The 25,155-nt window shown below is 45.3% G+C and overlaps 1 protein-coding gene across 2 annotated transcripts in view; it reads left to right on the top strand.

The window, feature by feature from the left end:
• PRKCA (protein kinase C alpha) overlaps window positions 1-25,155 on the top strand; it is a 1,912,272-nt gene that overhangs the window by 862,980 nt on the left and 1,024,137 nt on the right. The window lies entirely within an intron of this gene.

The raw sequence follows: 25,155 nt of genomic DNA, 5'->3' as shown, positions 1-25,155 counted from the left end.
AAAGGGTTAAATACGGCATGGGCAATACATGGTATCCCCCAGTTCCCATTGATAACAAATTCAACCCTCACCTGCCATTTATGGACTATTCTAAATCAGTACCCCTCATTTTGCCACCCATGACTTTTGACAGTACTGAGACGAGGAAGAGGTCCTCAGAAGAGTACCATTGTAAAGATCAGTAATGTCTTGCTAACAAGCCTTACTATGGTCAGGCAATTAATGAAAATGGGACACAGCTGGAACCCCTTTACACAGCTCAGGTGTATAAAAGGGGTGTGTGCAGGCGATGAAAGAGAGACGTTGATGGGAGCAGATGGAAGTCATGATGCAACTGTAGAAACACCCAGAGGGACTGGAGCAGCTGAGGGTCTGGGTGACTATGAAGTGGGAGCAGGAGCTTTGTGGCGCAGAGGCGAGGAAACGGAAGGCGACTAGATGCAGGGTCATCCTTCGTTCCAATTAAGAGACTACTTATTCTCTAGTGGCGCTGCAAGAGCACGGGAATGTCTGAGGGAAAGAGTGAATCCCCCTTTGCTGAAGCCATCCAGTTTGTGGCCTGCGCGATACAAAATTAGACTCCAAAGTGAGCCATTGAGTGTTTCAGAATGAGAAACCCAGTGTTACTATAACCACAAGCAAGTGAAGCGTTATTCTCTATGATGCTGCAACTGATAGAATGTAGTGGAGTGGTTGCGTGCCTTGTTAAAGGAACAAGCACGTCTTCAAAAGCCTAAGAACGTTGTGAATTCTTCCTTTGTGAATCAATGAAAGTTTGCTGAAGTAGTCACGAGCCTTGCAGGAACGTTTTCGAAAGTCTTAAGCAATAGAATAAAAGTACAGAAACCAGCAGTTATTGAATACCGAACAAAAAGGAAATATAAAGGAAGTGAATGCCTATTGTATACCGAACTCAAAGAGAACTTTAACATTAAAATACAACAGTAAGACGCTGAAGGCTGAATGCTTGTTACACATGAAATGAACTTAGAAGTGAAAGCATAATTGAATACTGAACTGGAAAAGGAAATTTAACCGTGAAATAAACAAGTACAACGACAAAGGCTAAATGTGTGTTGCACAACAAACAGATCCAAAATCTTGAAACTGAATAGAATTAAGCAACATAAAAAATACATTGAAAGACTGAATTGAAAATATGAACTACAGCTGAATTTTCTGCCATTTGGAAAGGGGTGCATGACACATGGTGGCAGAGCCCTGAGACAGCTAAGGGGAAACCAGATACGCCCAAAGAGCACACCCTAACCTCGGAAACAATAAAGGGAAGCAAGTGAAAGTAACTTGACGCATAGCAGTAAGTGTCAATGAACCTGTGTGAGACATTTAATCCTTGGGGAAAGGAACCCTGAGGCCTGGCAAGTTTATGTTGTCTTGGGATTGGAATCTCAAGACTCCTTCTTGTCTTTGGATTGTCAGGTTTGAAACCTGGAGAAGGGAAACTCAGGAGTGACTCTGAATCATATCGCTGTTGTCTTGGGATTGAGATCTCAAGACCCATCTGTTGTTTGGATTGTTGTGTTTGAAACTTGAGGAAGGGAACCTCAGGAGAAACTTTGAATTACATTACTTTTGAACTGGGGAAAGGTATACTTCAAGACTTTCTCATTTTATTTTTGTTATTTATTTATTTCATATATGAAGCGTACAAACAACCCAAGGGCATCGGCTGTTATAGATACAAGGTATTGACGTTCAAGATTATATCTTAAACATTTTGAGTAGATATTCATAATGGTGTAGGGCGAGAGCCAGAGAAACAAGAAGCATAAGCCAGTCGTAGTAAAACAACTGTTTTTAGAGCTTTTTGCAATACCCAGTAGGATTTTTCCACTCTTGGCATAGGGGGAGAGGAGTTCCACTTTTTGACTCCGATGTGGGGAAGCTGGACCCTCGGCTTTAGCACGTCTGACTTTAGGTAAAGTATGCAGTGAGCAGAGGGTGTCCTGGTAGGTCTTATTGAATGACCTTTGGCTATTTTCTGGGAGAGCTACTGGGGCTGTGTTGGACAGGTGCTTGTGGGTGATAGACAAGGTTTTGAAAATGATGAGTTCTCGGACAGGCAGCCAATGAGCATCTCTTCTGGCTGCTGAGATGTGTTCTATTTTCGGAATGTTGACCGCTGCTTAAAGGCCATTATTTTGTATTACTTGTAGTTTTTGAAGTTTTCTGGATGATGGGCCTGCGAAGAGGACATTGCAGTAGTCAAGCCGATGACGGCTTAGGCGATTGTTAGGCGGCTGTCTTTGGATAAAGAAAGGTCTTGCAGCATTAAATACTTTGGTGGCATAAGCTGCTGAGGAGGCAATAGCGTTCACTTGGGGTGACATGGAGAGAGTAGCGTTGAGGTAGACCCCTACAGACGCCGTGACAGGGACCATGATGTTGTCAATATAGAAGGCAGTGTATTGCTCATTAAGATTTTTTAGAACTGACGGGGGTCCGATAAGCAAGATTTCGATCTTGTTTCTGTTTATGCACAGGCAGTTTGCCACCATCCCCAACTGAATCATGGAGTAGGAGTTAAGGGTGTTGGAGTGGTCCACATAATTGCCTGTGAGTGGGAGTAAAATGTGTCTGTCATCAGCGTAGTTAGTGTAGGCTATGCCGATGGAGTCCAGGATGTCAAAAAGGGCCTAGTTAAGATGTTTTATAGGGTCGGGGATATGCACAAGCCTTGAGGTACCCCACATGGCATATGGGATGGCGAGGCATTTGCGTTCTCTGCAAATACTGTCATAACTCTTCCTTCAAGGAAGGAGGCTATCCTGGCAGTAGCCATAGGGGAGAATTTGGCCTAGGTAGTGAGGTGGTGTCACAAGACTTTGTGATCGACCAGGAGGAGAAGTGCTGGATTATCCTTGTCCCTGATCTCGTCCAACTGCTTTCTTTTTTTGGTCCATCAAGGCAGATTCTCATGGCTTGGGTGGAAGCTGGATTGCTGCATTCCTAGGACATGGTTGACTTCAGGGAAGTGCTGGACTAGCAGGTATGCTACCTGATCTAGGATTTTAAACAGGAAGGGGACAGTTATGATGGGCCCGTAGTAGGTAGGAATGGAGGGGTCTAAGGAAGGTATTTTAGGAGCGGAGTACCCAAGATTCCTTGAGGCTGACAAGCACTGTGCTTGTCGAGAAGGAGGAGTTTATGAATGTAGTGATGAATGGTGGTATGAATTCTGCACAGTCTTTGATAATGCGGGCAGGACAAATATCTCCTTTGCATCTCAAGGGTTTTAGACTTTTGATGATGACTAGGACCTTTCTTGGAACTTTCCATTGAACTTTCTTTTGTTTGGGGAAGGGGAGCTGAGAGAAAGTTGTGAGCAGGAAGAAGCTCAGAATTTTAAGTTGAACACTGTTTATTTTGACTTCGACATCCCTACACATTGTTTAGTTTTAGGTTTTGGACAGAGACTATTAAGTTGAACTGTTTGACTCAGACTTCCCTTAGTTTCGTTCAGGTGGGGAAATCCCACGTTAGCAGAGGGCAAGTTAGGACTTCAACCATCCTGACATTTCGTTGAATAATATTTCTTTTGTTTGACGTCTGTGTCTTGCTTCGTGATGCCTTCACATTTTGCTGGTTATAAACACATTACAAGAGAAGCACTGCGGCAGTCATTCAGCCACGCTTGCAAAGATCAACCCCGAGGACGAAGGCAGGCATTCAACATTCAAATATGGTGCTAAATCCTTCTAACAGTTCCACCTGGGGCCAGAAGGTATGCATTGCCAGCTTTTGGGGTACAGGAATTGTAATGAACTGATGATACTGCAGTCTCACCTGGTTATTAAGACACATGTTTGAGTGTGAAGGGGAGTAAATAGTTACCATGGTTTGAAGGCGTTAGCTCTGGCGAAGGATGTGTAGCCTGGGTGCCTGTGAAGGGGAGTAAATAGTTACCATGGTTTGAAGGCGTCAGCTCTGGCGAAGGATGTGTAGCCTGGGTGCCTGTGAAGGGGAGTAAATAGTTACCATGGTTTGAAGGCGTCAGCTCTGGCGAAGGATGTGTAGCCTGGGTGCCTGTGAAGGGGAGTAAATAGTTACCATGGTTTGAAGGCGTCAGCTCTGGCGAAGGATGTGTAGCCTGGGTGCCTGTGAAGGGGAGTAAATAGTTACCATGGTTTGAAGGCGTCAGCTCTGGCGAAGGATGTGTAGCCTGGGTGCCTGTGAAGGGGAGTAAATAGTTACCATGGTTTGAAGGCGTCAGCTCTGGCGAAGGATGTGTAGCCTGGGTGCCTGTGAAGGGGAGTAAATAGTTACCATGGTTTGAAGGCGTCAGCTCTGGCGAAGGATGTGTAGCCTGGGTGCCTGTGAAGGGGAGTAAATAGTTACCAGGGTTTGAAGGCGTCAGCTCTGGCGAAGGATGTGTAGCCTGGGTGCCTGTGAAGGGGAGTAAATAGTTACCATGGTTTGAAGGCGTCAGCTCTGGCGAAGGATGTGTAGCCTGGGTGCCTGTGAAGGGGAGTAAATAGTTACCAGGGTTTGAAGGCGTCAGCTCTGGCGAAGGATGTGTAGCCTGGGTGCCTGTGAAGGGGAGTAAATAGTTACCATGGTTTGAAGGCGTCAGCTCTGGCGAAGGATGTGTAGCCTGGGTGCCTGTGAAGGGGAGTAAATAGTTACCATGGTTTGAAGGCGTCAGCTCTGGCGAAGGATGTATAGACTGGGTGCCTGTTTCGCAGCTACTTGCAAACACTAGCGTGCGCCCTGGACAGCCTCCAGCACTTAACACATCAGATGACGGCAGTGCAACTCCTGAGCGAGCTACAGTGCCTCTGCCTACACGTGTGGGCATTTGCCATGCACTTTATTATGTCTTTTCCTTACTCTGGACAAGCCCACGTGCTAGTGTTTCATTTCCTGATGAGTGTAAATTACACACGATAAAATAATGCATTTTCATTTCCAAGCATATCTGGGATGAAGGCTTTTCTCCGATGCAGAACAGGAGGAGCAGGGTTCCTGGAGTGCGCCACTTTAATCTGTGACGTAGGAATTACCTTGGTCACAGAGAAATAGAAATGACCAAATGCATCTAACAATGCTCACGGCAATCGGCTCCTGCTGACTAAGAAATGACTCGGGAAAGAACACACATGTATTTGAGAAACAAATGGAAAGAAAGGTATTTTCCCCAAATTGTCTGTTTTTGTGCAGGTCCCAACATCACTAGACACCTCCAGAACCCTCAGAGTATCTGTATCCAGAGAAGAGACTTGTGTGCGGCGGTGGAAGGATGCATTGGTTGTTGGCTGCAGAGGTGTGTAGTTTTTGGATGTTTGGGGTGTGTTGGAAGGGGGTGCTCAATTGCTGTGTGTGGATGACTTCGTTCGTATGCGACTTGTGTTGCAAAGTATAATTTGCATCAGTGCAGACCCTGGCGGGCATTTGGAGCATCTGTCTTGTGTGGCTGTGTTTCTTGGGTAGTGCAATTGTGAGGACAAGTCCCATGGCATCCTAGAGAGGGTGGCAGTGGACAGCGAGCAGCGCCTGGCTCTATAACACAGTCTAAAATAAAGAAAATGGTGCAGACATCTAGTAGCAAACCACAGTGGGTACCAAATCGCAGTGATGCCAGATAGCAGTGGGTAGCATCACGGGAGTACCAGCTGTGAGGTCAATCACAGTGGAGCAAAATGAGGGCAACAGACATCCAGTGGGGAAAGGGGATCCCACCATCCCCCATGAGGTTATCAAAATGAAGGTAGATCTCCCATGGTAAGAAACCACAGTAGGGCCTCAGAGGAGCAAGTCGTAGTAGCGCAAAACTACAGTAGTGCACTTTGGAGCAAATTGTGGAGGAGCATCTACGAGCGAAATCTCAGATGGGCAAGAATTACAGTGGGGTACCAAGGAATAGGCGCCAGCACCTCAAAAGAAAAGGTTATTGCTTGTGTCTATTAAATTAAAAACGGATCTCTATCAGGAAGCCTTTTTCGCTTGGCAGAGATACCAAATGGTGAGCCAAGGTTAATCTTAAGGCGTTTCAGTTCATCGCTTGATCTGATCAACTGTGCCTTTGTTTGGAGCCGTCTCATTCTAACTCCTATCAATGTCTGTAGACACTCTCCTCCTAGATGCGCTATTAATACACTTCTAGCTCTCGCTCAGCCAATCTAATTTCACAGTCAACATAGGTATTTCTATAGCTAGAAGAATTGTCAACAGACACCGCCCAATTAAATGTGTTGCAAGTCTTCCTCCCATTGCACACTTGCTTTTGTTTAAAAGTATATTGCAACAGCACTATTGGAGGCAAGATTTGTATTTTTCTAATTTTAAAGTGCAAACCAAGCTGGTAAGCAATAGAGCACTATTCAGAGGATATGCAACCCTAGCTGATAAGAAATGGCGCACTATTCACAGGTTATGCACCCCCCCAGCTGGTAAGCAATGGCGAACTATTATCAGCTTATGCACCCCTAGCTGGTAAGCAACAGAGCGCTATTCAGAGGTTATGCAGCCCTAGCTGGTAAGCAAGTGAGCACTATTCAGAGGTTATGCAGCCCTAGCTGGTAAGCAAGTGAGCACTATTCAGAGGTTATGCACACCTAGCTGGTAAGCAATGGCGCTCTGTTCACAGGTTATGCACCCCGAGCTGGTAAGCAATGGAGCACTATTCAGAGGTTATGTAACCCTGTGCAGAGGTTATGCGCCCCCAGCTGGTAAGCAACTGAGCACTATTCAGATGTTATGCACCCCTAGCTGGTAAGCAATGGCGCACTGTTCACAGGTTATGCACCCGTAGCTGGTAAGCAATGAGCACTACTCAGAGGTTATGTAACCCTGTGCAGAGGTTATGCACCCCTAGCTGGTAAGCAACTGAGCACTATTCACAGGTTATGCACCCCTAGCTGGTAAGCAACAGACCACTGTCCAGAGGTTATGCACCCCCTAGCTGGTAAGCAATGGCACACTATTCACAGGTTATGCACCCCTAGCCGGTAAGTAATGGAGCACTGTCCAGAGGTTATGCACCCCCTAGCTGGTAAGCAATGGAGCACTATTCAGAGGTTATGCACCCCCTAGCTGGTAAGCAACGAAGCACTATTCACAGGTTATGCACCCCTAGCCGGTAAGTAATGGAGCACTGTCCAGAGGTTATGCACCCCCTAGCTGGTAAGCAATCAGCACTATTCAGAGGTTATGCACCCCTAGCTGGTAAGCAACGGAGCACTATTCAGAGGTTATGCACCCCCTAGCTGGTAAGCAATGAGCACTATTCAGAGGTTATGCACCCCTAGCTGGTAAGCAACGGAGCACTATTCAGAGGTTATGCACCCCCTAGCTGGTAAGCAACGGAGCACTGTTCAGAGGTTATGCACCCCTAGCGGTTAAGCAATGGCACACTATTCACAGGTTATGCACCCCTAGCTGGTAAGCAACGGAGCACTGTCCAGAGGTCATGCACCCCCTAGCTGGTAAGCAATGAGCACTATTCAGGGGTTATGCAGCCCTATCTGGTAAGCAATGGAGCACTATCCATAGGTTATGCACCCCTAGCTGGTAAGCAATGGCACACTATTCACAGGTTATGCACCCCTATCTGGTAAGCAACGGAGCACTGTCCAGAGGTTACGCACGCCCTAGCTGGTAAGCAATGAGCACTATTCAGAGGTTATGCGCTCCTAGCTGGTAAGCAACGGAGCACTATTCAGAGGTCATGCACCCCTAACTGGTAAGCAATGGCGCACTGTTCACAGGTTATGCACCCCTAGCTAGTAAGCAATGGAGCACTGTTCAGAGGTTATACACCCCCAGCTGGTAAGCAATGGAGCACTGTCCATAGGTTATGCACCCCCTAGCTGGTAAGCAATGGAGCACTATTCAGAGTTTATGCACCCCTACCTGGTAAGCAATGCTGCACCATTCAGAGGTTATGTAACCCTGTGCAGAGGTTATGCACCCCTAGCTGATAAGCAATGGCACACTATTCACAGGTTGTGCACCCCTAGCTGGTAAGCAACGGAGCACTGTCCAGAGGTTATGCACCCCCTAGCTGGTAAGCAATGAGCACTATTCAGAGGTTATGCACCCCTAGCTGGTAAGCAACGGAGCACTATTCAGAGGTTATGCACTCCTAGCTGGTAAGCAACGGAGCACTATTCACATGTTATGCACCCCTATCTGGTAAGCAACGGAGCACTGTTCAGAGGTTATACACCCCCAGCTGGTAAGCAACTGGGCACTGTCCAGGGGTTATGCACCCCCTACCTGGTAAGCAATGAGCACTATACAGAGGTTGTGCACCCCTACCTGGTAAGCAATGGAGCACTATTCAGAGGTTAGGCACCCCTAGCTGGTAAGCAACGAAGCACTATTCAGAGGTTATGCGCCCCTACCTGGTAAGCAAAGGAGCACTATTCAGAGGTTATGCACCCCTAGCTGGTAAGCAATGGAGCACTATTCAGAGGTTATGCACCCCCTAGCTGGTAAGCAACGAAGCACTATTCAGAGGTTATGCACCCCTATCTGGTAAGCAATGGAGCACTATTCAGAGGTTATGCACCCCTACCTGGTAAGCAATGGAGCGCTATTCAGAGGTTAGGCACCCCTAGCTGGTAAGCAACGAAGCACTATTCAGAGGTTATGCACCCCTACCTGGTAAGCAACGGAGCACTATTCAGAGGTTATGCACCCCTAGCTGGTAAGCAACTAAGCACTATTCAGAGGTTATGCACCCCTAGCTGGTAAGCAACGGAGCACTATTCAGAGGTTATGCACCCATGGCTAAAGGTAAGTGTCCGGGGGAGCAGAAGAGCCGGGATGGATATACGGAGGGGCAGAAGAAGAGTTGATTGTCCTGGTCAGCAAGTCCCAATATGCTCTTTAAAAAGTTGAGTCTTCGGGTTCTTTCTGAAGTTCCGGGTGATGTGTGCAGTGCTACCTGCATTGCTGGCTTGTTCCAGAGGCAGGTTGCATAGCACGGAAAGGCCTGCCGTCTGTCTCTCTCTCTCTTGCAGACCTGTGTCTCCATATGGGCGTTGTTGCGGCTCCTTCAGGTGCTGTTTCTCAGCCAGCCTGCGTGACTGCTCAAATGCTCCTAAACTCTCACCAGAGACGATGTGCGGCCAAGGAGTGAAGCGATCATTTTGAACTTAAAAAGGGGTGGGGTGCATTCCTTTACGATCGTAGTCTGCTCTTCAATTCATTCTAATTGGAGCAGAAATAAACATTGACCCAGTAGTCCGTCTTCGAACATTGAAACTACCAACAAGTGATGCTTGTTGCAGGGGCGAAGAAATCAGGCAAGCACGTTCTGAGGCAGAAACGGGTGGAAGGCCTGAGTCACCTCCTCCACACTCTCCATGAAATGTCCCCGCTTTGCTGAGCTGGAAGGGGCGGGGCTTCGTCGTTAGGGGGGAAGAGGAGGGACGTGATTCAGACGCTTATATCCGGCACTTTCCAAAGCTCTGTGCTGCAAAATGGGAATCCAAGTGCAGCTGAGAGGAGGTTTTGTTTGGCTTCTAGGAATTCCCATGCTGGCATCACATCACGCACTGCACTGCAATGCCACGGGACTGTCTTGCCAACACGCCTCTCTCAGTGATGCAGGGACGTGACTCAGTCATCTCTTGCACAGCCTTACGGTGTCGTTTTGTGCTCCCGAAGAACAGGGAGGCCCCTTTAGGAGAGAAGTTGCCTTTCCTGCCATGTCTATGACTAATCTTTAGCCGAATTATTTTACCGATGTTAACAATTTATATCCGCACAATGCAACAGAGACCATGCTGCCCCAGAGATGTCTTTATCGGAGGGCAAAAGTGGCCCTTGTCCCTCACCCCCACCTTGGAAGGAGGGCCTATAAGGCTGCCTGTGCCCGTTTCCATTCTTCGCCAAACATGAATGGCCACTACAGGATGTTTGATGGCATGCTGCTGAGGCGCTTTGCCTTTCTGTCGATAAGTCCATCCTATTCTGATTCATTCATCCTGGGAGGCTTTCTGTCTTCCCTGTGGTAGACATAGTTTGTGCATTCACTACGGCACCACTCCTGTAGCCTCTCACCTTTCAGTGGGGATCATGTTCATCGTGTGCAATAGCCAAAGTTGAAATGTATATTGATACATTTGAGTGCTGCGATGGTACAGAAGATGACTCAGTATGCTAAGCACTCATTGCAGAGATCTGTGTTCATATGCAGGATTACAAAACCAAGTTCCAGCAAGGCTGACTCGGCCTTTCCTTTGTCTGAAGCTGATAAACCTGCATGTGTATGTACTTTGTTTGGTAGCACATCAGCTGCTATTATCAGCAATGTACCTGCACCAAATAGCGGTTGCTATAAAAACTAACGTAGCATCAGTATGGTGAAGGTCTAGAAATCGGATCTAGGCGGCCACCCCCAATTATCAGCATAAAATGTTAGTATGGAGAGCTGATAAGGTATCCAAAATCAAGACTGTGGGGCCTAGATGTTCATTCTCGTATTCCTGGCTTTGCCAACAGATATACAGTGATCCAGGACAAATCATCTTATATCACTGACAGTACTGTGTTGTATTCGGTGAAAAGATGTGCCTTCTCATTTGTGCTGGCAATGTTTATCTCATTAATTGATCTTTCTTTTTAAGTAGGCCATGTGAGTGTAAAGGGTTCTAGACAGAAGAAAGTGGACCAGATATCGCAGGCCTCTGGAAGGCATATTTTAAGGTCTGCTCTTTTCATACAAAAAACCGTTTGATTTTTTGTACAAATCAAATGCTTATCTGCACATGTATAAACAACAATTTCACAAGCTTTAAAATGCAAAAAAAAAAGATACAATCGTTTAAGCGCACATTAATTAGAATGCTGGTACTTATATACATACCTAGATGACAGAGACAATGAAGCTACAATCGTTCCAATTTTGTATAATACTAGTTTATAAAAATGGTCACGTTGGGTTATGTGATTTGTGTACTTTCCAAGTCAGTTCTATAAAATTGCTTTAAGAACTGGAAGAGAAAGTGGTGAAGTGCAGAAATTGCAGGGTGGGCGCAAATCACAGTATTACCTCTTAACCAGTGGGTGATCCTCATCTCATTTAATCTTTTTACCTAACCTGTCAAAATTACCAGTCCCTAAACCTTGCAAAATTGTCAGCCCTTCAGAGTGATTTTGTTCTCGGAATGACCTTCCAAAAAGACTCAGTCGTGCTATCACATTCTAAAGTGTTGCTTTCCTCTATAACAACAGGGCACATTTATATATCTGCAATCATTTGTTTGGTTGCTCTCTAATTACCAGCTCATTTTGTTAGAAAAGTGTAGATTTGCAGTTAATTTCTGTATTATTTTCCTTGTGTCTTCTCACATTCTCATTTTGAGGAAAGTTTTAGCTAATAGGTGGCACATTAGTGCCACTCGTAAGCTAAATCCAATTTTTTTTGAGTACCTCTAAGAGGGAGATGGGATGTGAGGAGGGACACATAGCTTGTGGGCGTTGTCTGGTTATTCACCCATCCATTGACGGCCCATAGCCCTGCTAATTAATTTGACTGTTCCCACCCTGTACCTGAACCTCCCACCTAAAACACATCCTCCTGGGATCTTATTGAGCTAGCTTTATCAAGCAAGAACATCGACATTTTGGTGTATCCCCCTTCCAGAGTATTTCAAAGTAGTCTTCTGATATTTAATTGTTTAATTGCAGCTCGAAATGTGCTGCTATTGTAAGGAAAATGTCCAAACCAGTGTGCCTTCAGCCACTTAATTTGTAAGCAGTGTGCCTGTCCTTGCACTGAAGTTCTTTTAAAGAAAAGCCCTGCTAACAGATGCGCCAGTATTTGCACCAGTCTGCAGCTGTTATCATTTTATGGCCAGGAAGTACCATTATGTCAGTGCTTGGCAAATGCCTATCCAATGATTTCACAAAGCCTAAACTGTTGGCGTTGAAAGTGAGGGGTTCCCCAGTCTTATAGTGCAAAGTGCAATAGAGCGGGCTGCCCTCAGTAACCTCTAGTTGCATACCCACACGCAAAGCAAAAGAGTTGGCTATCTAGAAGTACACACATACCATGCGTAAAAATGGGAAGAGTCCTTTCTGCAGAGAGCCTGCAGAATCTGGTGGATTTGGGGAATTGTGATGGCTGTAGCTGTCTAATGTGACTGATGATAAACAGGGGATGGATTCTCTAACCAGCCAACCTCATATTGTGACTCTTGAGGATAAGTGCAACAATGGGACGCCAGCTACTCCACAGACGGGGGAATATAGCGAGGCCTCTGTTTGCTGAAGTAACATTCATTTATTAGTTAGGCACTAGATTGGCGGAATTGAAGTTCAGGCTCCAAGCACCTTTGCGGAGGAGCCTGCGTAGAGAAGACTCCAGGAGACGGACCGAAGCCTTGTGGGTGCTGAGGACTAAGTAGCTAATGCTCACCAGTCACTCAGAGGAGGAATACACCAAACTTACAGGCTTAGAGTTCAGGCCTAGATTCTGTGCAAGTTAAGGTCAACATTCCCAGATCACATTGATATAAGTCCATAATCAGAGTTCTAGCCAATTACCAGCCTAATTAAGAAAACATACGCTTCTATGTGATATTTCCTCATTATTAAGGAGGAACACAAAAAAGACTGATTTATTTTGGCTGATTTTGTACAGACTTCAAAATGCAGAATTATCTCACTACAGGGGGGGCTTCACGCTGACCCCTCTCACTCCTGGGAAGTCAATGACACCCCCATCCTCTTCCGCACTAGTGGGATTTGTTAGAAAGCAGTGCGGCCATTGCCACCTTCCTTGCCCACCCAAAGCCTTCCCACTCAACCCCAACCACATACACCCTCACACAGACACACAACCATGCAATCACACTCACATTTACCTGCCTCCGCCCTCTCCCTTCCCTGCAACAGACATTCCCCTTCCACCCACACACACAAATACAAACAGACAGACACAGACACACACACTTACACACACTTACCTGACTCGCTCCCACTTCCCTCTTCCAGCCCAGCCGTACCTGTCAGACCCTGTGCACACTCACCTGCGTCCAGGGGCATGATAGTTCGATTTAGAAAGGCTGTTGACCTTCCGAATCAATTTATTTTTTATTTTTTTATTTACTTTTAATTCAAATGAAATATTCACTCGGGACCAAAAATACAGACCACCTAATAACTTGCAAAAAAGAAACAAAACATGACTGATATGCGAGTACTCGGCCTGAGCCAAAAGGGGTCCAAATAAAATTGGCTGGTTCTTGTAATTTTGGTGCTTTCAGAACCTCGGCATTTACCTGCTGGTGGCCCCTTCAAACACCTCTGCTCAGCAGTTTGTTGTCCCTAGAGAGACCCAGAATGAGAGGACCCCATCACATTATGTCGCCTGAATTTGATCAATCAATGGCGCTACAACGGAATGACCTCTTTGTTGCATTTTTTCTTCAGCTGAGTTTGGCCTGGAGGAATGTCTACTTGAGGAAGCCCCTTTCAGTTCTCTCAACAATCGGCTATATAGTGCCACAGGCCGATGAGTTGGGTGGGGACTGGTTCACAGACCTGTCGCGGGCACATGGCCTGTGCTTGTAGGATATTCCAGCACACATTGGCGTACACGGCAAAGTGCCTATCGTAGGGGACACCTACCATGCTACTTCAGTTGAAGACCGTCTGACTCCAGGATCTCAAGTATCTACCGTGGGTTTGTTGGCGCTGCTGCATAGGTGAAATCCGACAGGTCTGCCTCCTCTGTCCCCTTTCTATGTCTATGGACATGTGAAGCAGGTTAATGGAAATGTATACACGGCCTGTATTGCAATGTTCACAGCACGTCATTTATACAAGTAGTAACATGTACAGTGGAATTGTATGTTTTGGATCTGAAGTATTTTTTTATCGCCACAATTCTAAGCCTGGAAGAGAGTAAGAAGAAAATAGAAGAATGCCAAAAAACGACAGCATAATTATTTAATAAACATATAATCATGGCCCCCCGTTGGGTAGAGAGCCACCATTAGGTCAACGTACTAGGTAACAAGTAGATGCATACAGTTAGGAGTGATTTGGTCTCCCGCTAGTATATATGGAGACAGTACACAGTGAATTATTCCACTATTAGAGCTTGTAAAAAAAGAATTTTTCTTGTCGGACATTTTTTCTTGTTTGAAAAAGACAGCAAAGTATTCAGTTGCAGAGTCTGCAAATTAGTATGACGACAGCACAAGCGAGTGCCGGTAATGAGGTTTTTCCAACTCTGAAGGAAACTGAACTGCACGAAGTCGCTCTCGGTTCCCAATTAGCAGGCCGAGCAGATCTTCTGGAAGGAGTTCCCTTGCTCCAAGCCGCCACTGGTTACTTTTTAATTAGACAATGTGGGCTCTGTTTGGTTACATCTTAATTAGAGTCTGAGAAAACGTTTGCCTGAGCCTCTATTTTCCGCTCCGCTGGTTGTGTAAAGAAATGTGGGAATTTAAGACTGCTTCCCACCGATGGGCTTCAATTGATGCTGTATAATTGACTTGCAGAACTCTTCTGCACCAGAGGAAGTGAGCCAGGTCAGAAATGCCATCGAAGCGCTCATTCTGGCTGACCGGTGTCACTAGGAATAAAGGTTTAAACCTCATGTTCACCTGATAAATTAAACTGTGGTTGGATCACATGCCTATTTGAGCTAATGGCTTATCTGTAAGAAATCTTTGGAACCCTCTATTGGATCCATTGAATCCAACAGAGTCAAGATGCCATAATCAATGTGTTACTGGTCTATCTTCAGAAGGGGCATTGGCCTCCTGTAGCCTCTCTAATCTCATCACAGTCTCCGGTCATGACGCCACGCCTTTTTGGATCAGTACCTATGTACCAGGATTCAGGATGGAATTAGGATAAACTCCTATGGGAACTGGGGTTTAGCTGTAAAACAAATTAAGGAATCCTCTCTGGGACTGATGTAAATATGTGTCAGGTTAAAGGATGATAGCAGGAAAGTGTCAGAGTTCTAACTTTAGGGGGGGATACTAGTCCCCCTGGTTCCCTAAGGCTTAGCGGTCTCAGGTGTATGGTACCAGGCTGCTTCTTGGACCCATCTCTGTCACAGGATTCCAGCCCACTGATGGTTCCTTGCCCCTGTGTTCTTCAGTTATAGCTCCTATCTTGCTAATTATAATCCACACCATACAGTGAGTATAGAGGCTTTGCCAGTTCCTTCCTTTCCTCGCTGCCCTTCCACACAGGACTGCTGGCACTGCTTCCGTGCCATCTCAGTGAGGGTGTTCCAAGCCTCTTTATCTCGAACTTCCCTCTTGCAAAAGCTATCATCAGCAGATAACCCGGAACGCATGATCCCGATTGATTGCCAACACCAGTAAACATCACCTCACCTGGGTTAGCACCCCGCTTTTCATGATCTTTTACAAAAAATTATCTGTTTTGTTAGATCTCTGTTAGATCCAGTTTGATCAACCATTTATGACGTTAGATCTGTTACAGAACAGTAGTTATAAGCCAATCCTTTGCTTCTTCCTCTGGCTCCCCGTCCACCCGGGAATTGTCCTTGCGGCTTTGCACAGCACACAGATGCTGCTCTCTAGCCGTACCAGCTTTCATGGCACCTCCTGAAACAATACACCCCATCCTGGTCCCTCAGCTCCTTTCTGCTTCTGCTTATTCGTGTGCCTAGATTTTGCTGCTCCCATACTGACAGCCAATCATGTTCAGTGCTTGCTGCCCAAGAATGTGACAAGCTTCCATTTCAAATTCTTTCTCATCCTCTGACTTTCTGCTGCCATCTCTTCTCCCATGCTTGCTAATCTTTCCCCACTCTCTCTCTCTGCCAGTTGGACCCAGTGCTAAGAAACCGCCTGGTGAATGTGCGCGCTACACGTTTCTGTGACACAACATACTTATGACATAAGTGATATAGTGCCCATCTCAACTACCTGAGTTATTATGTCCTTCTTAATAAGGGATGTGATATAATATGATATGATTGGTTATTTATATTGTGCTTAATACCGAGAGGTTTCTAAGCGCGGACCCGGGAATTGAACCTGTATTGCTCCGTGTCGTCTTGTTTCCAAGGAGAGCAGGTTGCCGCTGTGCTATCCTCCCTAGGTTCACCTCTCTCCTAAGAAGGGATATGTTGCCCTTCTTCCCCTTTCAAAGAAGGGATATCATGTGATGCCCAACTAGTTGGGTGTGTGGTGCCCTCCTCACTGGCTAGCAGTTCTATTCCTTTCTGGATACAGTGCCTAGAACCGCTCCTTTGGTGTTGCCACAGCAGATGGGCTATCAGGCCCGGTTGAATGAGGACCCTCAAGGCCTTTCTCTTCCTCTCAATCTTCAGGTCCATTCTCAGTCTCTACACAAATTGCCCACTGGCTCCAGCAAGGCTGCATGCCCTGCTCTGATCTCCCCGCACCACATTTTCTTCTAATTTCCCTGACTCCAATGCCTCACTTTTTGGTCTCTCCTCTCTCCAGGTTAGTTTCCTTCTTGCTTCTGTGTGGGCTCACTCATTCGTGAGTTTCGTTCATTATATTATTTGCCCCTACCACTGCATATCCACAGCCTCCCAAATGAATATAGGCCATATGGCCATCTTGACTTCCCACTCCTTCAGTACTGCTGCTCCAGACGGTGCCAGTAGCAACGTGCTGGCACCCTTTCCGGACCGCCAGACTAAGAGAATGTCTGCAGGGGCTAGTGCTCCCTGACCTGCTAGGAGCACCAGCCCCTGCAGCCATGGTTTTCATGGAAGCTCCAGCACCGTTAAAAACGGTGCCCGTGCTTCTGTGTCCCCTACCCATGGAATCCTATGGGACTCCACGGGAATGGGGACTTACAGATCCTACCGCCTGACATCCCGGGCCGTCGCGACTTGTAATATCCCATTGGCACAGACATATCAGGCCGCAGACACTGTGTTATGAGGTCGGCAGCAACTGGCCGGTAGCACCAGCGGGTTACCGCCAGCCTCGTAATGAGGCCCATTGTCTCCTAACGCCTTGAAATAATTGGCCTCCTATTAAGGTATAGCGTTAAACTGAACCCACCATAAAACATCAGTATACATTCACCGCTCTGAACAGTGGTGCAATCAGCCTTTCTTTCAATGGAAAAAACCAGATGAAAATCATCCTATCCTACACACGACACAAAACCCCCATCCCAACAGTGGTTGAGCGCTAGCAAATTCAAGGCTGGACTGGGCCCTTCCCCACCTATGGAATCATAATGCTTCACTAAGTGCAGAACCCTGTGAATAGGCCCATCTTTAGCTTATGGGAAGGCCGACCAACTAAGAGCATACATTGGCTTGTGGTGCAGACCACGATCTCCTGCATGATCTTGTGATCTTGATCGTTGCATACAAATCCCTGGAATGCTGTGCACCGGCTAGCTGCAAGAAAATAATGTGCAATACCAACCCGAAAGAACAGCATTTTTGGCACAGGTCAATTGCTAGCCAATTTCAAGAATGCCACCGAGAACTTGCTGCATGTGCCCCCTCTTCTGGAATGACATGCAGACCAGAAGATATCAGACAAACCTCAACTTGATGTATTTTAGGGCACATCTCGTGACCCAAATGACCCGACAAGACACACTGGAGAAATCTTCACTGGAATCTGCTAGGGCGCCAAGAAGCAATTTAGTTCTGCATTGAACCCTTTACAAAGAAGCAAAAACAAAATGGCAGACTAGTGCACATGATATGAAGGAAAACCAAAATGCAATCACATGCTGGGAAAAGGGTGTTGTTTCAAACTGCATCTTGACACAATTAAAATTCAATGCAAAAAAAATGTAAAATGGCATCACAGTGTGTATGGCTTTGCGCGGGAGAACTGCAAATCAGTCACTTTGTGGAAAGGCTTGGGTAAAACAGGTGTGGCTTCACCCGTCATTATCTATACTCCCCATCCTCCATCTCCCATAATAGGTGCTTCATTTAGGTGACTGGGCAGTGAGAGGACTCACACTCCTATTCACTATTTAGTTTTCCGCTCCACCTGCAATAGTGGCTATGTAGGAGGATCTGAAACTAAGGATTGGTTCTTGGATAGTGCCGGTCTGTTGGCCCCCACTCACTGCATGTTACGCTGGAGAATGTTAATTTTACTAGCCGCGCATTGCTGCTGATGTTGGAAGCTGGGGCTCATCAACCACTAAATATAATGCACGTTGTCCTTAATGGGAACATGGATCTACACGTGAGGCATATTCCGCCATACAGAGTAACTTGTGTTTGCAAACATTGCATAAAGTCCTGGAATGTGATCCATAACCATTTGCTTAGTTCTCTCACTGTCCTATGAATCATTTGCCAGCGCTCCTCTGGAAAAGGACATACTGCCACATGTAGAAGGACAATCCTACTCCCGCCCTCGTCCGCATGCCAAGCAGGGATAGCTATTTCTTTCCCATTTGGAAACATTGTTTCGCAGCGTTGGATCGTTCGTGATTTGCATCTAGGCACCCGGGGACTGTTGTTTGGCCTCTTCCATCTGCGGGCAACTCTGATTCTGAACAGTTTGGACATCAGTTTATTGTCTGGTTCTACTCCATGTCCTGCAAGAACCCCAGGCGGTATAACAAGACGGAAGGTGTGTAAACCCAACTATGTTCCTCTAGCGCGAGGGCCATGGAAGATCTCAATAGCCGCATACAGGGAAGACCGAAGCAAACATCTTTACAGATCAATGTAGTCTGCCTGAACACACTCTTGCTTTAGGAAACGTATTTCACACTGAGGAGTGCCTCACAGGTGCAGGGTGAGAAATGAGGTGACATTGGTAAGATTTCTTTACTTGGCTAAGATTTCTTGGCATATGGACGAATATGAATACACTATATATTTGTAATATTGTCTGGTTAATCATGAACTTTTATGCATCATACAATGAAAATATTTTAAAGTAAAATCACTTTATATGCCAATTACTTGCAAAACAATAAATGTAGACATTATAAATGTTCAACCTTATCCCACATTCTCAACGTACAGTATACAATATTTGAATCATCACCATTCAATAATTTAATCCATAACTGCTTGCACTATTTATTATCGTACACGTTACTATGACAAGAATAATGACTATGCATTGTATTTAATGCAGGACATAGTATGTTGTAGAGACTTTGCATTCCACGTATAATTGTGTGAGCTACAGAGGTGACAAACTATTAAGTGTTGAATAAATGATGGTCCAAGGGCCTGAGTCTTAAATTTCTTTTGCAAGCTGCCGCTGAACACTGCACAGTCTGTTTATTGCAGCTGAGATGTGAGTGCCCTCCTTTTAAAGTATGTATGTTTCTTGTTGAAGCAATACATTTTTGAAGGCTTCACACAATAGACTAACACAAACTACGTCTTCGTCGATAAAGCCCCCTCCCACCAGAGATCGAATTAAAAAATATAAAAGCAGTAGCTAATAACAGCGTCTCGGTTTCAGGCGTTGCCCAGGAGGCAGGCGCTACCTGTGTGAAATGAGGAGCAGGTAGATAGGGTGCTGCAAAGCTAACTTCCACATGAGATGCCAATGCTAAGATTTGGTTAATTATATATGATCCATTGGGCCTCATTTCGACTGTGGTGGCCACGGTATGAACGGTGCCAGTAAAGGACCGGCACCATTCATACTGGGCTGCCACATTACAAATTCTGCAGCGGGTCCCGCTCTGTACGCCTGGCCGGACCAGACGTGCAGAGTGGCACCCGCTAGCAGAACAGGATGCTAACAACAGACCCGTCATTAACGGGTGCATTGTTAGCATCCTCCCCATTCCCATTGAGCCCTCTAAGGGCTCAATGGGAATGGGGATGTACCAGGTCTGGGTCCCAAAAATGGGATTTACTGGGCCCGCAAATGTCAGAATGGCCCGGTAAATCCCATTTTTCGGGATCCGGACCAGAGTTTGGGGGTAGCCATGCCGCTAAAAACAGCATGGCAACCTCCAAACTTGTAATGAGGCCCATTCCCATTATGCTTTAAACATCTTCTAGATTCGTCACCAATGAGAGATGGACACAAGGTTGTTGGATTCTTAAGTAAAGACATTTTTATTAAACAAAAATGGTTGGAAAAACACCTCTCTAACCCTATTCTAAAGAGGAGCTTCCCTACAGAGAAACTAAACTAAGGATCTGTCTGTGTTAGGATGCCAGTAACTTGAAAAGCTGACCCTCACACTTGTAAACAAACAACAAAAGGTGCAAGAAAATCTCTTCAACTTGATGTTAGAGAAAGTGTTCCGAACCAAAAGTGTAAGAATGTCTCAAATAAAAATGTTCTGCAAAGGTAAAAACCCTTGGATACAGAAGGTAGTTCTTTCCTCTGGATTCTTAAACAGGATGGTAAAATGTATGTTTAGCTAACAGTTCCTTGGTGTCTTTAATGGACTCCCAGAATTCTTATTTAACCAAAATAGTTCTGTTCAAGCAAAACGTTCTCCAACAATCTTTCTGCAAAAAGTTATCTTACAATCTTTCTGTAAATGTTCTTGTATCTCGGCACTGGTATACTCCACTGCCAGGAGTCGTTATATAATGTTCATCTGTCTGGTTAACTGGCCTGTCAGGACTTCTCTTTAAGATTCTCAAATCACCTGGTGTACTCTCCTGCCAGGAATCTGTGTATAACTTCAACTGCCTGGTATACTCGCCTGCCAGGACTTCTTATATGTTTCATAGTTCTTAGGTGTACCACAATAGCATACTATGCACTGCTTGGCATATCTATTTGTGGTAATATTTTCTCAAATGTACTTGCTCCCAACATCTCCCCGATATTGGCATCTCATGCTTCTGTATCTGATTGGGGTTCGCCTTTATATTTTGTCTTGTCTGCATTCAAACATTCTTCTTATAGCACCTTGCCTTTGTAATTTGTTTTGGCTGCATTTAAACAAACTTTGTCTTTGTATATTTTCGGTATGAAGCATCCTTCTTATTGAGTGTTGAATTAGTACTTTGCCTTGACTGCATTCAAACTAACTTTGCCGTTGTATATTGCCTGCATTAGTAAACTTGTACCATTCAATAACTTATTGTGGTTCTGGTCGGAATGCCTAGGGGTCCCCAGCTGCTTTGGGCAGACTTGCCGGTCTTTTCGTGCAACACCAACGATGCTCGCGTCTCTCCATTATGGCATCTGCCTTCCAGGTTGGAGTGTGTGGTGGCTGCTCCAGCACCAGGGGCGGCTCTGCGGTCACACGCCAGCTCTCCTTGTTAGGCCGGAACGATATCTGCTGCCTCATCGAGGGACCGGATCCCCAGGAGCTCCTACATGCTCCCGGTGTGTCCACGGTCCTTATGCTTGCCATTTCCACTGGCCACCTCTGCTTGGCTGGCTCCGTCAGTGTGCTTCGTGTTCAGGAGCCCTGGCGTGGATGGCAACTTCTTCTCCTGCACTGCTCGTCCATGCACTTCCCTTCTCCAGCGCTGCTACCATTTTTAGATGTCCCGCTCAATGAAGGTTTGCAAAAACAACTAGTCCGCATATTGTATTGCGAGCGCCTACCGCTTCACAAAAACTCCCTTACCCTCCCCCTTGTCTCAGTAGCTGAGTGGTTATGGGAGTTGAAGTCCATATTAAACCTTTTAACTCATGGATGGGTTTTCTTATGAATTTCCCATAAAGGCATGTGGGGTGCATTTAAAGACCCCAAACAGAAGTCCCTTTCACATGCATAGCAGCCATTTAAACACTGCAACAAAAACAACCTGGCTTTTCCTTTGCTCATGAAAAATTAAAGAACCATGGGGAAAGGGGCCCGCCTGTCATTATCAATGGACAAGCAGCAGTTTAATTCACAAAAGAAGGAGGGATCAAAAAATCATGTGACATGGTAAACAGGATTGTTAAACATTGGAAGCAAAAATGGCCTGCACATGGGTGTGCAAATAATAACGGCTTTAAAAAGCCACAATGGAAAAAGATATCACTGCTCACAGAAGAAATGTCAGGAAAGCAGACAAGGATGGGTGAGTTAACTAAAGCAATGTATTTTATGGTTCCCCCACAAAACTCCAGTGACAGTTGAAGAGACACTTGATTCAGGAAATACCTGTCCTGGCTGGGTGCAAAAACTTCACAACGATAAGACCCACTACAACTGGATGTCACACCTCCCATCTCATAACCCCACAATAAAATGTGATGCTGCTGAAGGCGTCAAAATTCACTATCCTGCAGACTTGCTGGCAGGAAAGACAGGACTTCAAGAGAAAGCCATCCTTGGCTGAAGCATGACTAAAATGTGTGAATCCTTGTTGCGCCCACTTCAAAGAGCCCACACTAACTTCAAAGAGACTCATGAAAATCTCTGGTTACAGGCTGACCCAGGGGAACAGATGGCTGTGGGAAATTAAGCAGCCATGCCATTTGCTGACAGAAACACTCATCATTTAATAGACTATTTCATTTTAGGTATTTTGCGCAGTAATCAGACTGAGGATTTATTTCATTTTTATGCCATTTTTCATGTAATTTGCAGGTGGTTTTGGGGGGTATAAAATGCATCTACCTGTTGCATCTACCTGTGACTCTGGGAACTGTGATGGCTAGTTACACTATGTTTCTGGCTGATCTGAGTGGATGAAAGGTGGAAAATTAAATCAGGAATATGCTTGATAACTGACATATTCATAACTGTTGTACATTTTATGAAAATGACAACAATGTGGCACATGGCCATGCTACATCGTATGGATTTGGCGATCAGCTTATCTAATTCCCCATGATCAGCTAAAACAGAATATGTTTTGTATGGCAATTGCTAGTACAATTATGAAGCTGTCATACATAACAAGTTTTTCCCAAAAAGTTGAAAAGAGAACAAAGGAGAGTGACAAATGGAAAAAGACAGATGGTGCTCCCAACCCCTAAAGCAACCCTGACTGGGGGTGGAGAGAGAGAGGGTAACTATCCAATCCCAGCGTCAGGAATTATTGCAGGGTACTCCCTCTAGATTGTAAAATTAGTGATGTCCTTTCTGCTATATAAGGGGGACTGTACTAGGACTCAGCACACAGAAAGAAACCGGGGAGAAAGGAAAAGGAGGATGGTTGGAAGGCTTTGGAAACTTACCATCTTTGAGAGTGGAGGGACCAGACCCCCTGCCCTATCTTTCCAGAGTGTCCTGAGATGTGGCTGGCTTTCCTGAAACTTAAAGAATGGCTTGCTATGTAAGTAGCAATAACCTCAGCCCTAAATTGCATAAGCCCTTCCTTTTGTAGCAGTCCATCCAAGCTTTCCTCATTGAAAACCCCAATTCCCAGTGTAATTCAGTCATCTCCCCATAGAAGAATCTCTTGCTTGCCTGTGTATCTTAGCATAGCCCCACTGAAAAAACCCTCATTTGTCTGTGTAAATCCTTAGTATTTTTGTAAGTAAATCAATAATTCCTCTGTTGAATTTCACAGGATCGGGGTGGTGGAGTTTGAAACCAATAATCTTTTTTCCAGTGTTTTTGTTAATTGTTATAATCATTAAAGTTTTGCCCAAAATAATCAATCCCCTTGTGAGCTGAAAAATCAATGTGTCGCTGTGTTTAAATTATTCCCTGCTAAGCGAATTTTAATTTGCCAGTTTCATTCCTCTTTGCATCTGTCATCCTGAACCAAAACGATTTTAGTTTTGTGAGCTAAACCCCTTTCCCAGAATCTACCTGTCATTATAAGCCTCATTGTAAAAAAATTCCATTTGCCACTATATTTTCTCTTTGCATTTGTTTTCTCCCAAAAAACGATTTTCCTACTTCATTTCTATTTTCCCTGGTGTGCTGATTAGTATTCTCAAAAACCTTGTCTGCCTCCTAAGTTTAAGCAGTATGAATCTTTTATTCTGTCCCCTAACAGTTGTGAGAAATAATAAAAACTGCATTCTGCCATTTTGCTCCAAAAATTGATTTTCCCTTTCTTTGCTGGCTTCTCATATTGTGGTGGTGAGCTTCACCCCAAAACCGATTTTCCCCCTATATTCCTACTCCTTGCCACTGCCTTCCATTGATAGGAATCAAGCCCAATTGATGTTGTCGATGAGTGTTGCAAGGGGGAGTGCTTAACTGTAGGTTCTATCCCTTTGTGTGGAATTGTTATTTTCCTGTTTTGTCATTAAAACAAAAGCGAGTGTAACAGTCTATTTCAACCTGGTCGCTCTAGATAGGATATTGCATTTGTGTTGCCACACTTTTGATGGCTGTTGTATTTTGATTATCCTCATTTACATTGAATGATAAATTAATAAAATATCTTATTTATACTCACCGGCCTGGGTCCTAGTCCATTATGACACGGGATGCTGGTGGACGTTGGGTGTGAGACGGGTTGGAGGCCTACTAAAAAAGAATCCATAGTAAACTAAAAATAAAAAGCGTTTTATTCTGCGCAACATTCACTGTAGGGGAAGGAGTTCCCTGACTGGCGTGCGCTGTGTAATATTTTGTGACAGGCACATCAGAAACAAAAGGCGTTATATGTGAGTTATGGGTGTTTGTGTGAAGGGTGGGAACCTGACTAGGATGACAATAGGCCATTTAGAACATGGGTATCAGAGGGTCTTCCTCATGGGGAAAGGCGGAACACTGTGACTCCTTCAATGAAGTCATGACATCTCCCCATTAGTTGCCTCCTCCCATGTGATCTTCCTTAATAGAACCGCCCCCTGGGTCAGTATCAAGTAGCGGCTGCTGCCCCGAGGCCCTGTGGGAGGAGGTCACCGCCAGGGAATCCGTAATGACTCCATTGGATTCATCACATAATGCTCCGGTGTACTTATTCCCCTACACAGAGTTGATGTTATACAGGTGTGTTTGTACAGTACTAGTTTACCTGGGGAGTCAATAGTGGCTCCTGGGTAGAGGTTGCTGTCAAAATGACCAACCTCTTCAATGCTAGAAGTAGGAGCTAAATATCGCTCTGCTTCCAGAAATGTATTCCCTACTCTCTAATATGTTACTCATTTATAACACCTCTCTGATGTACTTGTTTCTTGTGAATGAGCAAAATGTCCTAAAGTCTTCTACTGGTTTTCAAAGATTTCAATGCTCTGGGCCAGTGTGATTTCTGCTCAATTGGCATGAAACCACCTTTCCCAATTCTGGAAACCCTAGATAGCCACCACCCTCTTTCCCCCACCGGGGTAGCTACAGTGCCATTGATTGGCAAATGTATAGTTAATTTTTGAAACAAAA

The sequence above is a fragment of the Ambystoma mexicanum genome, chromosome 3q, assembly GCF_040938575.1.
Source record: "Ambystoma mexicanum isolate Mex_15411 chromosome 3q, UKY_AmexF1_1, whole genome shotgun sequence".
Taxonomy (NCBI): Eukaryota; Metazoa; Chordata; class Amphibia; order Caudata; family Ambystomatidae; genus Ambystoma; species Ambystoma mexicanum.
Note: the sequence above shows the minus strand (reverse complement) of the source record. Positions and strands in the feature narration are given on the sequence as shown.